This window comes from Mus musculus, chromosome X (genome assembly GCF_000001635.26).
Source record: "Mus musculus strain C57BL/6J chromosome X, GRCm38.p6 C57BL/6J".
Classification (NCBI taxonomy): domain Eukaryota; kingdom Metazoa; phylum Chordata; class Mammalia; order Rodentia; family Muridae; genus Mus; species Mus musculus.
The window spans coordinates 50,988,493-51,002,408 of record NC_000086.7 but is presented as its reverse complement, the minus strand read 5'-3'; positions in this window follow the sequence as shown (position 1 = coordinate 51,002,408).

Below are 13,916 nucleotides of genomic sequence, written 5' to 3'. Positions count from 1 at the left end.
TTTGACTTAAGTCACATGTTTATCCTTGGCACTTATCAGTAGTTGGTGATGAATATCCAACAAATGTTTTACAAATATGTGTGTACATAGGTGTTTGCCCCTTAGGACTCCCCTCTCCCAGCACCCATACCTTACCAGTTGGGTGTAACGGGAAATGGGTTTTCTTCATCTTTGGTAGTGCTGGATTTTTTGTTTGTTTTGCTTTTGGGTTCTGTTTCTAATAGTGATTTTAAAATCACTCCCAAGGTAACAGTATAGTGTAAGGAGATAAAGTTAGGCACCATATGAATGTATTGGCAAGCCTGAAGTCCATGATCAACTCCTCTGATTCAAGGGTCAAAATTATAATCAGTGGATTTTAGGCATCACAGAATGAGATAAATGTCTGACATTGTAAATCTGGCTATGAACCCATTGTTAGAGAGCTCACGGGCCCCATGGGGATCCTGCTACTATATTCTTATACATTATAATAATATCTATTAGTCTGCTAAATAAATGGGCATAGTATCAAACTTCCTTCCAAAGTTGCATCTCTCTACTGTAGATGAGTGAGCTCTCAGACCTTGAGACGATTCTTTGTGCAGTGGATAGTGGTTCGCGTAGAAACGTGCAAACTGGTCAAAGTGCAGAAAATGAGGCTTAGTGGCGTGCTCAGCCACAAATGGGACTTTACACCACCACTTCTCAAGCCTCGGGAACCATCCCAGAAGATAGGGTGGACAAAATACCAAGGTCAGAGGTGAGGATCAGAGTCAAAATCTGCCATTAAGTCACTCTAGTATGGAGTGGAAGAGGGAAGTCACAGCCACCTTTCCTTAGGAGCTCTTGACAGTTTATGGCTTCTGGAGGAGGGAAAGTCAGTTTTGGTTAAGGGTATGGATCTTTGTAGATTGACCAGGGTGGCCCTTCACTCGTGATTATATGGGCTGCACAAATTGGCATTGATGGGTTTTATTTAAGGTGGCAGAGAGGTGGCAGAGAGGTAGGTGTAGATCTGGAAGGAGCTGGAGGTGTGAACGGGGAGTAAATGGTACGTGGGGTCAAAATACATTGTAGGAAATTCTCAGTTGTTTCTTAAAAAGTGTATAATCACGAAAGCCCCTGTTGCACATCCTTGGGGTTCCTTTCCTTGGGGTTCCTTTGTGAGAAGTCCCAAAGCCTCTCTGCACCTGACTTGCACTCAGTTCTTAGGCAAGCCTGAGAAAAATGTTCCCATTGAGAGCTGCAAACTGTCAAATACGTCCCTTTTAATGTGGCAACAATTTCCACTTTCCCTCTAACACAGAAAACGATTCCCCACCTAGACAGCTCCGGTCAGCTCTTCTGCCTTTCCTTTGTCCCTGCCTCCATGTTCTCCTTGTGTTTGCCAACTAGCTTGACCTTCATTTAACTCAGCAACTCAGCACACCACTGCCACCCGGCCCTCCCTCTTCTGTATGAATCAGTTGAATGAGTAATGTAGCTTCTGGAAGCAAGGTTTGTTTTTCCTTTGCCTGATGCAGGCCCTAACTAACACTCCACCCCCAACTCCTTTCCCAGCAATAGTTTTTAAAAGTTTGATGCTCCTCGTTTGTCCGTCAAGCAGCCTCTGTCCTGGGAATATGAGTATAGGTTCCCATATTGGTGATCTGTACAGTCTGTCATCCAAGCAGTCTCCCAGATGCTCCAGAAAGTCCATCGGGAACTGCATCCCGAGCTTCTAGGTACCTCTTCCTCACGCAGCAAACACTGCAGAATGTCCTGGGTTCAGGTTAAAGCCCCTGCAGGCTGTTACAATGTTTAAAAGGTGGGGTGGTGGGGTGGTGGGAGGACATAAGTTCATGCTAAACTTTTCTCAGGTCCTAAAAGTCGGCAGATGTAATTATTATCTCAAAAAATAAAATTTAAAAAGTATTTGAGGTTGAAATTGCAAATTTCCTCTTTGCATGAAGGACTAATGAGAAATACTAATGGAATACCTAGTAACCGAAGGAATTCATAATTATGATGATTCTGAGCAAAATCACGTGGGCACTTGATTTATTTTTAAAGGTGAGCAGATGTGAATTCCATAGATGAGAAATAGAAATACCCCTGAGAGTTTGAACCCTTTATAGGAGGAGAGTACAGTTCCCTGTTGTCTTTCTTTTGGACAGGCTGGCTCTTTTTAGAAAACAAAAATAAACAAAAACAAACAAAACAAAACAAAAACAACTTTAAGTATTGAAAGAGAATTCCCTAACATATCTCTAAGCATGTTTTAGTACTTTGTTCCAGTCCCAAAACATACAAAAGTCACAGGGAGGGCACTTAAAATACTGGGCTCTATCTGCTAATTGTTGGCCAGTTGATTCTAAATACATGCTTGAGTCTCTCTGGTGGCTGGAGCCCAGCCATTGCCAACTCCTGAGCCACAGATCTTTAAAATCTCCATCTCGGTAAAGATAACAGTTACCTTCACCTAGGAATGGAAACCTCGCCCAGAAAAATCATTTGCTTGTTACCGTGGAGTTGCTGGGTGTAGACTTGAGCTATTTTAGACAAACCCGGACCTCTAAGCTCAGTGTCTTGGTTTACCATTCATTGAGCTTCAAAGGATGTGCGAAACATGGTGGTATAAGTTAAGTTTAAATGGTATGGGATATGGATGTATGTTCTGATAGAGCTTGCATTCAAGCCTGGGGACTTGGCTTCCAAACAACTGTCATGGTGAGGCAATGTGATGTACCAGATGTTAGGGAGTCCAGGGAAAAGATTTGATTTCCTTGTGTGTGTGTGTGTGTGTGTGTGTGTGTGTGTGTGTGTGTGTGTGTGTGTGTGTGTGTGAAAATGTGAACAAAGATGCCCCGAAAATCCCTGGTAGGCTTGGGGAATGACAGTGAGTAGATCACGGCTCTGGCTGCAAAGCGTGACAAGCTAGAAGAGGAGGCTACAAGGCTTCAACAGTCTGGACTAGAGCCTGCTCCAATCCGGTAGACGACATAGAGCAAGTACTTTAACTGGACACCATTAGAGAAGATGGTGGTGATATACTGAGGTGGCCTGAGCCAGGGACTCGAGTCCCAATTATGCCCCCATCTCTTTGTCCAGCTTAGCTATCTTTCTTGTCTCTGGAATCCAGGTTTCACATTTCAGTATGGCCTGTCCGTCTCAGCTCACCTCCATGACTTCTCTCAGGACCAAAGCCTGGGTGGCATCTTTGCTACGTCTCCTGTCCTCATATAAGCGATTCCTGTATCATGCAATACCCTCTCCCCAGCTTCTTTCCTGAAGAGGACTTTTGGCAAGTACACAATGAGTACTTAACTACAGTATTTCCTATTTACCTGAGCACACCCCAGTCAGCTCCACAAGACCGTCAGCTTCTCTGAGACAAGAAAGGGGTCCTTTAAAAAAAAACAAACAAAAACAAAACAAAACCCAGCGTGACATTAGATACAGACTTAATGATTCAGTAAGTACTGAATGATTAAATATATTTCAGATGGAGACCTCACAGAACCCAGTGTAATTGTTGATGATGGCATGAAGTGATGTGTTAGTTTCTTTGTTGTGGCACAACAGCTTAAAGGAGGAAGCGCTTATGTTTGCTCAGTTTCCTCATGATGGGGAGGCAGGCAGTAGGCGTGGCAGACAGGTGCTCACACTGGGTCCACATAAGAAAGCAGGAATAGGGCATCACAAAGACTCAGTTCCATTTCTCTTTTCCATGAAGTTGGGCCCAAGCTCCTAGGATAGTGCTCCCTGCATTCATTCAGGGTGGCTCCTCCCTGCTTAATTTAAGCTCTTTGGAAATGCCCCTGTAGACATACCCTCCCAGGTGTGTTTCTGTGGTGAATTTAATCCAGGCAAGCTGATGATACATGCCATCCCAGGGTTGAAGGAGAAAGCTGTGGCTTTTAGTCTGGACAATGACCCTAGATTGTTTTGTTTCTATGGAGGTACCTTTGCTCTGTCTCTGTTTCTTTTGAAAAAGGGTGGGTAGAGGGGCTCGTCATGGAGTCCAGGTTGGCTGCAAACCCTACATCCTTCTCTCTCAGCTAAACCAATACTGGAGTTTAACCCATGAGCCACCTCTCACACCCCTTCACCTGCAAGCATCCTTGCTTTCCCTCTTGATAAATTGTAATCCTTTCTGTGAGGCAACCAGACTAATCTTTTACAAATGTAAATGCAACTCTGGCCTGATTTGCCCAGGTCAAGAGCTCCCTGGAGACTGCTTGCTTATCAGTTTCAAATTTGGTTCAAACTTCCTAGCAGGATCTGTCCCCTGCTGGTTTTCTACCCCTCTACCCTTGATGCCCTGTTCCCTCCAATAGCAAATGACTATAGCTTCTTGAATACTTGCTCTCTGTCCTCAAAGTCCTTTCTCCTTCTTTGCTGGTCTCACTTAGACACTGAATTTACTTGCCTAGCTAGCTGCCTTTGATACACTGTAGGGCTATGTCTCATGGAATAGCAACTTCTTGGAGTAAGCACAGGATTAAAATCAACTAGTGGACAATGGTAGTGGGACTTCTGTACCGAACGAGGAAGCTACTGGCATAGGTAGGAGTAAGAGTGTGTGTTGTAATTTTAACCTAGGGCATGTTGAACTCTTGACAGGTAAGGAGGTCTGTAGTCTTCTCCAGGCACAAGCTTCTTTTGTCTTCCATCTCTCCATGGATTGACACTCTTTTTTTTTTTTCCATTTTTTATTAGGTATTTAACTCATTTACATTTCCAATGCTATACCAAAAGTCCCCCATATCCACCCACCCCCACTCCCCTGCCCACCCACTCCCCCTTTTTGGCCCTGGTGTTCCCCCGTACTGGGGCATATAAAGTTTGCAAGTCCAATGAGCCTCTCTTTCCAGTGATGGCCGACTAGGCCATCTTTTGATATATATGCAGCTAGAGTCAAGAGCTCCGGGGTACTGGTTAGTTCATAATGTTGTTCCACCTATAGGGTTGCAGATCCCTTTAGCTCCTTGGCTACTTTCTCTAGCTCCTCCATTGGGAGCCCTATGATCCATCCATTAGCTGACTGTGAGCATCCACTTCTGTGTTTGCTAGGCCCCGGCATAGTCTCACAAGAGACAGCTACATCTGGGTCCTTTCAATAAAATCTTGCTAGTGTATGCAATGGTGTCAGCGTTTGGATGCTGATTATGGGGTGGATCCCTGGATATGGCAGTCTCTACATGGTCCATCCTTTCATCTCAGCTCCAAACTTTGTCTCTGTAACTCCTTCCATGGGTGTTTTGTTCCCAAATCTAAGGAGGGGCATAGTGTCCACACTTCAGTCTTCATTCTTCTTGAGTTTCATGTGTTTAGCAAATTATATCTTATATCTTGGTTATCCTAGGTTTGGGGCTAATATCCACTTATCAGTGAATACATATTGTGTGAGTTTCTTTGTGAATGTGTTACCTCACTCAGGATGATGCCCTCCAGGTCCATCCATTTGGCTAGGAATTTCATAAATTCATTCTTTTTAATAGCTGAAAGAGGAACACTCCTCCATTGTTGGTGGGAGTGCAGGCTTGTACAACCACTCTGGAAATCAGTCTGGCGGTTCCTCAGAAAACTGGACATAGTACTACCGGAGGATCCAGCAATACCTCTCCTGGGCATATATCCAGAAGATGCCCCAACTGGTAAGAAGGACACATGCTCCACTATGTTCATAGCAGCCTTATTTATAATAGCCAGAAGCTGGAAAGAACCTAGATGCCCCTCAACAGAGGAATGGATACAGAAAATGTGGTACATCTACACAATGGAGTACTACTCAGCTATTAAAAAGAATGAATTTATGAAATTCCTAGCCAAATGGATTGACACTCTTAAAGCAGAGCCAACCACTATTTTCAGTCCAGCCAGATAGCTGTCAGCCTCCCAGTACCCATCAGTGCAAATCTAGCTGCACATGGCAGTGCACACTAACAGTTGCAGACAATTAGATGGCTGAGACAGAGAGCGCTTGAACAAAGGACAGCACAGACACTGTCCCAAACAGCAACTATAGCAACTATGCAAATTCACACCCGATGGAGAAAAGAAAGTCAGCCAAGCTAAATTTCTAGTCTCTGACTGGAAATGTAGACTGCACTAGGGCAAAATAGACTGGTTTTTCTCTATCACCCTGAAGTGCAGAAGTTGTAGCCCAAGGAAATTGAAGCTAGTATATGCTTCCTCATCCCTGCAGCCCATATAGCAAAAGGGGATGAATTCCAGTCCTCACCTTCTGCCCAATCCAAGCAAATCTCTATGCGCCTTCATCTGGTCCCGAGCAAAGGAATACTCTATCTTTTCCTTTAGGTGTGTATGTCAAAGAAGAACTGCCTTTTGCTGTCAGAAACGGAATTAACAACTTCTGTTTTCTATGAAGGCTTTCTTGGGAGCATTAGACACAAATATATCCATTCCCCTTCAGCAAATCTATTTCTGATATATTATTTTCCACTTTTTAATACCAAGAGGTATAATGGAATGGAAGCAGAGATCACTCACCCTATAGAGGACAGTCCTGGTACATATATACAAATATATTCATTCTGCTGGTTATTGCTTCAGCGTAAATGAAGGTCCCTTCTTCCCTCCCTTCCTCCCTCCCTCCTCCCCCTCCCCCCTCCCCCTTTCCCATCCCTTCCCTTCCCTTCCCTTCCCTTCCCTTCCCTCCCCTTCTCCTTCCCTTCCCTTTTCCTTCCTTCCTTCCTTCCTTCCTTCCTTCCTTCCTTCCTTCCTTCCTTTCTCCCATCTTAATTTCTTCATTTCTTCCTTTCTTCCTTTTTTGTTTTCAGGATTTATTTAATTTTTTTGTCCCTCAATGCTGGGAATGGAGCCAAAGGAATCACTCCCTCTTACTAAGGAAGGGCTCTTGCGCACAACTACACCCCCAGGCTAAAACTGCTTTCTTTCATTCAAGAAGACTCACAGAGGTCATGTGCAGTGGGAGGACTCCACATGTGACGTGCAAGCAGAAGGATGACTGAGCAGTAAGGAGGAAGAAGGTGATAAGAGCAAAGTCTAATGTCTCTAAAACTGTCATAGGGAAAATGCCTAGTTTGTATGCTAACCAAAAGTGGATTTCAGCAGCTCTGGAGAGGTGGCTTAGCAAAGCAGCTACATTTGATTCCCAGCACCCATGCCTGATGTAAGTCCAGGTCTAGGATCTGAAATCCTCTTCTGAATTCTGACGACACTTGCATGAGTGTACATACCCACCTCACAGAAGTGTACAAATACTCATAATTTAAAACAATAAAAATGAATCCACAAATTAAATTTTAGGGCCCAGCGACTTTTGCTCAGTGGGCAAAGGCACTTGGTGCTGAGCTTAACTACCTGAGTCCAAACCTCATACGGTGGAAGGAGAGGACTGACTCCCAAGGTCTGTCCTCTGACCTCCGCACACGAACCATGGAACCCTCCCATGCATGCACTCTGACACAGAAATGAATGAATAAAAATTTAAATGGATTTAAAAGGAAAAAAGGCCAGCAAGATGACTCATCAGATAAAGGCACTTGGCAGTAAGATGGCTGACCTGAATTTGATCCCCGGAACCTTAAAGCCATGGCTTCAAGTTGTTCTCTGAACTCCACACATACATCACGGACTTCACACACAAATACACACACAGAAACAGATACTGTCACACATACACACAATAAATAAATAAGTAAATAAATAAATAAATAAATGTTATAAAATCTAAAAAGATTGTATATATATATATATATATCCACAATTATATGCTATATATAGTTTTATATGTAAATGTATATGTGATTACATATGTTTTATGTAGCAATTTAAATTGTTTTCTTGGGTAGGAACTGTGTAAATAAGTACATAGGCATACTGTCTGAAATGAAAACATCCTTTGGATAACTGAATTAACAAAAATAGTTAGAAGACATTTCTTGCCGTTAGTAGATATGTACTAGAAAAGCAGTACTCATATTTTCCTGGTAGGACTATATACTGAATAGAAATTAGTCCAAAAATATGGGGCACAATGAAGGAGCTAGAGAAAGTACCCAGGGAGCTGAAGGGGACTGAAACCACATAGGAGGAACAACAATATGAACTACCAGTACCCCCAGAGCTCCCAGGGACTAAACCACCAACGAGTACACATGGTGGGACTCATGGCTCTAGCTGGATATGTAGCTGAGTATGGCCTAGTTGGTCATCAATGGGAGGAGAGGCTCTAGGCCCTGTGAAGGTTCTATGCCCAAGTATAGGGGAATGCCAGGACTGGGAATGGGAGTGGGTGGGTTGGGGAGCAGGGAGAGGGGGGAGAGGATATGGAATTTTCAGAGGGGAAACTAGGAAAGGGGATAACATTTGAAATGTAAATAAAGAAAATATCTAATAAAAATGAAATTAAAAAAGAAATTAGTCCAAAAATAAAGGACTGTTTAATAATATGGGTCTGAAAAAATGTTTAAATTTTTACATACTTGATTGTATAATTCCATTTTGAAAATTATGTAGTAGTAAAGCAAAGATTCTCACAATCATATGTGTTTAATGATATTTATTGAGACACTTGTGCTGGTTATCTTTATTTTTTTCAACTTGACATATGCTAGAGTCTTTGGGAAAGACTGTCAATTGAGGAAATGCCTGTATACAATTAGCTTATAGTCAGTCTATAGGCAAACCTGTGGAGCACTTTTGAAAATTATTTTTATTAGCATGTCTTTTTGTATAAAGCAACACAACTTATGACTTTTTGTTGAAGTATGTTATATATTTTGACTAAATTCACTCCCTGTCACCCTCTTCTGTTTCTTTCCCTGTCTACATCCCAAACACTATCCTTTCTACTTTGAAGTCGTATAGGGAAGAGCATATGTTATTTGTGGAGGGTAAATGAACATATATGTACATATATGCACATATATGCTCTAGATTGCAGATACAGCAAAAAAAAAATCTGTCTGACTTATTTTCTAACCAGAACAAAAAGATTTTGACAAAAAAAAAACACTATTAGGAGTAACAGTAACTTCTTAGAACAATCCATAACTGGTGGATTAATTACTTTTCTGGTGTTGTGCTAAAACACCCTGACCAAGGCAACCTGTGGAAGGAAAATTTATTTTGGCTTAGAATTCCAGAAGGGTGAGAGTCTTTGATGGCAGAAGACATAGAACCAAGCAGCAGACATGGGAGCATAAAGAGAAAGCCAAGAACTCACATCTTGAAATACAACAAGGAAGTGGAGACAGCAAACTGGAAATGGCCCGAGTGTATCATCTCCAAGTGTACCCATACTTCCTCCAGCAAGCTGTATCCCCCTCCCCTCTGGAAATGACACCAACTGGTGACCAAGTGGTCAACTGCTGGGGATGCTAATTGGGGGGCATTTCTCATTCAAGCCACTCCAGTGGGTATTCTTATTAAAGACTGAAGGCACATACATTGAGGGCAAGTCCCAAGACTGTAGATTTCAGTATACTCTTCTGTTGCAATTCAGTAGCACTGTGAATCCTGGGGGCCTAAACTTGATGATCCAACTAATATACCAGAAAGCCCTTTCTGCCTAGAATAAGTAGCAGAGACTCGTAAGTTCTGGCTCCACATGGTGGACTTGCCCCTTCCTATGAAATGTGAAGAGGACCCCTTGGACATGCATTTCTTTCTTTTGGGCAGACACCATGCTTTATTGGCCCTTTGCTTCCTCTCAGCTCACTGAAGGGAGACTCCCAACATAAACATTTTTCTGGATGCTTTTAGGGGGAATCTCATGTGTGCTCATGAATAAATATTGACAATTTGTTTATACATTGCTTTTGTGTCTTCTCTTTTTCCTATTCTTCTGGTCCAGCTTATATCCTCTGAGGGCTGTTGGGTGATCTAAGCATAGCTATATTTCCCAGGCATAGTTGACACTTGAATTGTATAGTGTTGCATTTGGAAAATATTGTGCTACATTGACTGAGAATCAGCTACTTCCACTGGCTGCTGCAATCCACAGTGGAGACCACAGCCACCCCTAAGATCCTGGTAATAGTGTTTTCTAGATATGACAAAAGAGGGTTGGCTATTGTGAATTAAACTGTGCTCAGAGAAAATACACATTGTAGCCTTGCCACCTTGTAGCCAAGGACAATTATGAAGGGCGCACAATTCACATGACATGGTTAGCTGAGAAAATAAAGATACTGAAATCCAGCCAGTGTCTCCCTGCCCTGTAGTATAGTTACAATGTTGAATCTGTCCCAGAGGAAGTGATGGCTACTCATTTTAAGTTCACCTACCTTAAAGGCATTGCCCAGCTAAGCTTTGGGGATACCTAGGATAGGTATCATAGGGACCATTTAGATTAGCAATGACTCTGCCTGTTTCATGTGATGCCCTGAAACAATGTGAACTTTTTAAAGTCCACACCACAATGAGAACTCCATCACTTTATTCATGGTAGTCTCCCCAGCCCCTAGCATAGAATCTCCAACAAACTCGGGGCTGAGAATGTGTTGATTGAAAATTATGAATGGAATAGTAGAGGCTCAAGGCAGACATGTATATGCTCTAAGGATAACATTTTTATACAGGAAAAACCCCTCTTTTCTTTTAACAACAACTTCTTTTGGACCTATAAGGCCAAGATACTGAACCTGTGAGGCTATGTGAAGAGAGAAATTCAAGGAAAAAAACACTAGCCTCTGCTCAGCAAGGCCTCTCCCTTCCTGTAGTGCCAAAAGCTTTCTTCCTGGGCCAAGTGTGTATACCTGTCTCTTTCTTCCTTTAGGATAAATGATCTCCCAGGAGCTCCTGAAAACTTCAATACAAATACTCTTCTGCCAGGCTTGCCTAACCTGTTTCTAGCCATGCCTGGGCATGTGTGAATGCCAACATTGACCCAGCTTCCTTTCTAGTAAAGTCCCTCTCTCCCCACAACAACACATGCGCACACAGCTACGTTGAGTACTTCCCTAACCTGGGCCAGGCACACACATGTCTGTTCACGCAGAGCAACAGCCACCCACTTCACCATTCATGTGCATGCCATCTCACAGAGCTATAGGAGCAAGCATGCAGGTGCATGTTCACAGACACGCCAAGCACATGCCCACGCAGAAACACATGCCCAGAACATCTTTCGAACACACTCATAATCAGATGTAGTCCTTTGCCAAGGAACTTGATTCCATTGTTCAGTCCTGTACTTTGGGCTGAACTCCCCACCAAACTAAATTCACACACAGGACCATGGTAATGTGGGGAAATCTAATCCACTTCAGTTATCCTGGGAGTGTATGTATGTAAGCTTGGGCCTTTCCCTCTTCTCATACCCACTCTCTTCCCTGGCTAATAGTGTGTGTGTTTCCAAGGTTCTCTGCTTTCTGGTTGAAGTTATAGTCAGAAATTTGTCATTAAATCTCAAGTATCTCTCAGTCTAGGCAGACAGATGCGCCCTGGCCTTGGTGATACATGAAATCAGAAAGCAGCTGCAAGACAAGGACGAGGTATAATGAGCTTGCTGAAAGCCAGAAAGTGCTGCTTCTCCGGTTCTGGGGGCGAGCTGTTGAAAGCAGTACCACCTTAAACTAGGCCTTGAAGGATGTGGGGATGTGGCTATGCCAGGCCAAAGGTGGTAAATTCCAGAAAGGAAGGAGGTTTGCTGAAGTTCAAATTAGGACAGAGGGATGAACACAGAAGCTGTTCAGGTGTTTGCAGCAAGGGGACTGTTACCATGGTAGGCTTGTGGAAGGTCCTGTAGCCCTGTGAAGAAGTTGGTCTTTTGTTTTAGAAAACTGGGGAAGCAAAATAGGCATTGCTGGACTTCAGGCAAGACTACAAAGTAGAAACTGCCTCTATGTGAGGCAAAGGAGAAGTCCGAGAGAAAACAGTCTTTCTCCTTGAAAGAAGAAAAGGAAGATCTGTGGAAATCCTCCAAGAAAGCAAACAGATACAGAACAAGAGAATTACGTCATGAAAAGTCCATTGACAAAGGGAATGGCCAAAGCCAGGGAGACCTGTTAGCAGCTTATACAGGAGCCCTGGCAGCAAATGATGCCAGAGTGGGTGGGGCACATGGAGCCAGAAAGAGAAAGCACTGAGATTCCAAGGGTGTGTGGGAGGCAGGCCACAGCAAGAGACAAGACTGGAAGGGAAGACCCAGGGTGGACATGGCAAGGTCTCGAGAAGCCCTGGAAGGCATTTGTATAAGACAGCTGGCATGGCATTGGCCTTTTCCCATGATGGCTGTGACTGCAGTGTAGAAGAGAGAGTTGGGAGGGGACGTAGAGAAGCAGGGCAGGAAGATGCTGCAATCATTATGCAAGACGCACTGGAGGCCTAGGTGGTGCCCGTGGAAATTGGTGCAAGAGATTCTGTACAGGGGATTGGGATGGCATTTGATGGCGAGTACATTGTGAAAGGTAAGTGTAGGCTAGTCGGTGTCACTGAGAGCTAGTGGTTGGTCACCTATCTGGCTCAATGGGATGGGGCTGAAGGGAGCACATTCCCCCAGGGAACAAGGATTCTTGTTCCTTACTCATAGGAAGAACATGGACTCCTGAGGAGACTGAAACACACTTGTCTGCCCAGAGGACATTGAGTGTCCACTGAGCTAATGTTTCTCCTCGTCCTTCCATTGCTTACATCACTGCCTTCCCAGTACAGTGAAAACCCGCTGCCTCCTAAACACAAGCTTAGGGCTCAAAAGGAAAGCGATGATGACAAAGAACTATACATACTTTCCCTTGCTTTCAGTACCAAAACCCCTTTTCAAGCAGGTGAGAAATCAGTTATTTTCCCCAATGGAAAAACAAGGCGTAGCAAGCCTCAGCTAGGTCACTTGATGGCCTGGTCATTTGATTCAGACAGGGTCACTCTGAGTGCATGCTCTATCAACTCAATTAGTGTGGCTCTGCAACTCAGCTGCGCACTCTAATCATGTGGTGAGTGGTCACTCTTTTAACACAGCTTGACTGAGGTATGATTCACGCCATACAATTTTCCCATTTAAACTGTCTAGTTTGGGGACATTCATATATTCTCAGATCGGTGCAGCCATCACCACAGTCCATGTGAGAGCACTTCGCCTCCTCCAAAAGGAATACTAACTGGTTCTCACTACACAAGTAACATCCACTCCCAGCCCTCTCTCAGTACTCACTCACTAGTTAAATTCCTGCCTGTCTGCAAGAAATGAACAAGAAGACCGATGAGCCTCAGTACCCATTCACCAACTAATTCTCCTGATGACACAAGCTTCTGAGAAAAGGAGGTCCGACTAGAACTTTCAAGGCTTGGAGCTCCCTTTATGATAGTCACAACCCGGAACCAAGATGACAAAGAGATTATCAGTGCCCTCCAAAGGGACTGCTTCCACATGCTGTCACATTTCCTAGAACGATGCCATTAAAGTTTCCTTCACCGGAATCTGGTCAGACCCTGGGTGTTAAAGAGTTTCTTCTGCAAAGGCAACGCTTTGTGGTAGAGAGGAAGTTGACAGGCAGAGAACCAGGTGGAGACAAAAGTTGGGTTTTGGCAAAATGTGTAGGGAGGGAAAATTGGCAGGGAAAAGTGTTTGCTTCTTTCAGCCCCTTTGTGCCCTCAGGCAGTTCCTCCACTTTCCTGCATTGCTAGAGAGTGAGATATGTTCTGCCTCTGCTGGTAGGGGATTCTGGGAGTGGAGACAGGAGATGGGGGTGGAGGGTGATGAGGGAGGTCAAAAAGACACATCCTGGATTTCATCATCCCACCCCAGGAGAACCCTCTGTGTTTGGCAGGACTCAGTGCCTGGAGTTTTACAGCTGAGGATGCTAAGAATGTTGCCAGCAGTATGTTCACAGCAAAACCACGTTGAATCCATTGCTAATCATGAATTCTCCATCCACTTCATATTGCTTCCAGGCCGTTTCTCCGGTGACTGGCCTTCTCAATGTATTTCAAGATAACTGCCACACCTTTGAAATGTCAGCCAT